The following is a 3482-nucleotide window of genomic DNA, read 5'->3' as shown; positions in this document are numbered from 1 at the left end:
ATGGAGTACAGCCCTCGAAAGACAGCGCCATGCCCGGATGCTGCAGTGAGATTTCCGGGGGACAGTGAGTATGCTGGGTCTGTCAGGATCCATACACACCTGCCAAGGAGCAAATCCATCGACGCAGAGTGGACTTGGTGTCGGGAAAGCAGAGACTGCTCAGGGCTTCCCAGTGACAGCCAAGCAGGTGTAGCCGGAGCCGCAGGTGTGCAGGGGCTGCTCTCCAGCTCTTCTCCCTGGAGCCCCTCCTGGAGCCTGGCCGTCTCCAGCACAGGCAGGGCCCCCACATAGTAAAGCAGAGGCAGGGCAGGGCAGCACAGCACCTTGGGCTTCCCTGTAACCTCCTCTCAAGAGTCAAGTGCATCTCTTTGAGGGCTTGACTAAATATTTTAGATGGTCACTTGAGGGCTGAGTACACAGGACAAGGCAATGTCCTGCAGTAATCCAGCAAGACCTCCACAGCACAAGCCAGACCTCCGTGAACAGCCCTCCCTTCCCGTCATTGCATCCTGAAGATTCCTGGTGCCTGGCAGGCAGCACTGGGTGCAAGAGGCCCTGCCAATTGTTCAGGCCATCTCTGCTGTACTTGGAGCACCGCTGGGTACCAACTGCATAGCTCATCTCTCTCGAGTCTAAAAAATAGTCTTAACAAACATGGAGAGCCAGTACAATGTGTAGTTTTTTGAACTATGAAATCTTTGGAGATACATTAATAATAATGATACCATGAAAAAGTATTGATATGGATATAAAAAGCAGAGAAAATGTTCAATGTAAAACCCTTTAGGATTGTAGAATAATGGATAGCTTTATCCTTATAAATACTTCTTAAGGTAATATTCTCTTTAGAAATGGCAAATGTAAACACATGCTCCCCACGGCCTCTGAAAGAATGCAAAACTAATAGAAAGTTAATAAACTGTCTCACTGCAGTCAATTTCAACATCCCCACTGTCCTCATACAGCTGGCCTCACACTCAGAGGAAGATACAGACTCATACCTAGGGACTTCAGGTTGTTATGATTTCCAAAAAAAAAAAGATAAATGGATACCAACATAGATACATAAACACATGGATTCATTCTGTCTCCAACTTTTCTAATTTAAAACATCATGAGAAGCAGCTTTTTGGCTTCTTCTCGAATCTCTGTCTGGTTCAGTCTGCTCTCCTCCATTCCAGCCTTGACTGTGTCCACATGGGTGACCCAGAAGACCTACAAGGTGTCCATCTCTGGCCCCCGGGCCTCCAGTAGCCAGTGGGCCCAGCACTCGCATCAGCTCCTCGGCCTTTTCCCGAGTTGGCAGCAGCTACCGGAGTGGCCGGGGCACCAGTCTGAGTCTGGCTTGGGGTTATGGTGGGCCTGGGAGTATGGGGAGCATCACAGCTGTACAAGTGAACCAGAGCCTGCTAAGCTCCCTGAAGCTGGAGGTGGACCCCAACATCCAGGCCATGCACAACCAGGGAAAGGAGCAGATCAAGACCCTCAACAACAAGTTCGCTTCCTTCATCAATAAGGTACAGAGCCTGGAGCAGCAGAATAAGATTCTGGAGGCCAAATGGAACTTCCTGCAGCAGCAGAAGAGGACTCACAGAAACATGGACGACACGTTCGAGAGCTACATCAACAACCTTCAGCGGCAGCTGGACACGCTGGGTCAGGAGAAACTGAGGCTGTAGGCAGAGTTTGGCAACATTCAGGGACTGATGGAGGACTTGAAGAAGAAGTACAAGAATGAGATCAACAAGCGCACAGAGATGGAGAATAAATGTGTCCTCATCAAGAAGGATGTGGATGAAGCGTACACGAACAAGGTAGAGCTGGAGTCCTGCCTGGAAAGGCTGACCAATGAGATCAACTTCTACAGGCAGCTGTATGAAGAGGAGATTCGTGAACTGCAGTCCCAGATCTCCGACACATCTGTGGTGCTGTTCATGGACAACATCTTCTCTCTGGACCTCCACGGCATCATCCCTGAGGCCAAGGCCCAGTGCAAGGACATAGCCAACTGCAGCCGGGCTAAGGCTGAGACCATTACCAGATCAAGAATGAGGAGCTGCAGACATTGGCTGGGAGGCACGGGGATGACCTGCATCGCATGAAGACTGAGATTTCTGCGGTGAACTGGAACATCAGTCAACTCCAGGCTGAGATCGAGGGCCTCAAAGACCAGAGGGCTTCCCTGGAGGCTGCCAATTGCTAATGCCAAGCAGCATGGGGAGCCATCAAGGATGCTCAGTCCAAGGTGGCTGAGCTGGAGTCCGCTCTGAGAAACACCAAGCAGGACATGGCCCTGCAGCTGCATGAGTACTAGGAGCTCATGAACGTCAAGCTGACTCTGGAAGTGGAGATCGCTATATATCCCAAGCTGCTGGAGGGTGAGGAGAACAGGCTGGAATCTGGGATGCAGAACATGAGTATCCACACCAAGACCACCAGCTGCTACTCAGGTGGGCTGATGAACCCATCTTATGGGAACCTCAACTATGGCCTGGGCTTCCAGGCCAACTTGGGCTCTGGCAGGAGCTCTGGCTCCTTCCACTGCACTGGCTCCTCCAAGACGGTGGTTGTGAAGAAGATTGAGACCCGCGATGGGAAGCTGGTGTCTGAATCATCGTTTGTTTGTTTTTCAAAATAAAGTCTCAGCTGGTTCTGCCAAGAAAACAAATAAATAAAAATTTAAAAAAATAAAATATCATGAACACCCCTCTAAGGCAGGAGACATAGCTCTAACACATTCTTCTGTGAGGTTTCCCAATAGCCTGTGATATAGATGTTCATGGCATATCACTCTTGTTGATGAGCCATCATCAAGAGAGTATGATATTGTAAGGTTGTTTTCAGGTTTTTGCTGTTAAAAAACAATGTAGACATCAATATGAATGGCAGAGCACTGACCTCCAAATACCCTCTCCTTCATAACAGCAACAAAAACACTTGCAAAAAAAATAGTCATTATCAACATTGTTTGACCTCTGGAAATCAGCTGAAGTTTGAAATCATTCAGGCATCCTTTATTCAGCAGAATCTCAGTAAGAAAAGAGAGGTTCATGGCATTTTAAACTGTCCTTTTTCTCCTCCTTATATTCATGCAGCCTTGAAAACAAACAGCTCCAAATCATGGTGAAACAGGCAGCCTGGCAACTGCTGACTGAGGCTGAAACTCCTTCAGAGTCCCAGTCTCAGAGAATTGGCATCATGGGGCTTCTTGGGTGATTCTCTGAAACTTTTTCCTGGGGTCATTTGTGAAAGACAAATCAGTAGCAATTCTATAACATCATGACTGCCCGAAATAGTGGTAAAAAGTGGAGCAAAAATCAGACAAACTAAAAAATTAAAAGGAAACACTGGAGACTGAGATGTCTGTGGGAGGCTTTGAAAAGCTCTAACGTATTCCAGAAACGACCTGAGAAGTTCCTAAATTCTCAGCTCTGCTGACCTTGAGGCTCTTTGCGAGCAGCGATCGATGGCAAAGACAGAGA

General features: G+C 48.1%; 1 pseudogene; it reads left to right on the top strand.

The window, feature by feature from the left end:
- LOC118675599 lies at positions 1-2638 on the top strand (annotated as a pseudogene).
- The last annotated feature ends 844 nt before the right edge of the window (positions 2639-3482 follow it).

This window comes from Myotis myotis, unplaced genomic scaffold, assembly GCF_014108235.1.
Source record: "Myotis myotis isolate mMyoMyo1 unplaced genomic scaffold, mMyoMyo1.p scaffold_m19_p_2, whole genome shotgun sequence".
NCBI lineage: Eukaryota > Metazoa > Chordata > Mammalia > Chiroptera > Vespertilionidae > Myotis > Myotis myotis.
This window is presented reverse-complemented; position numbering and strand designations above follow the sequence as displayed.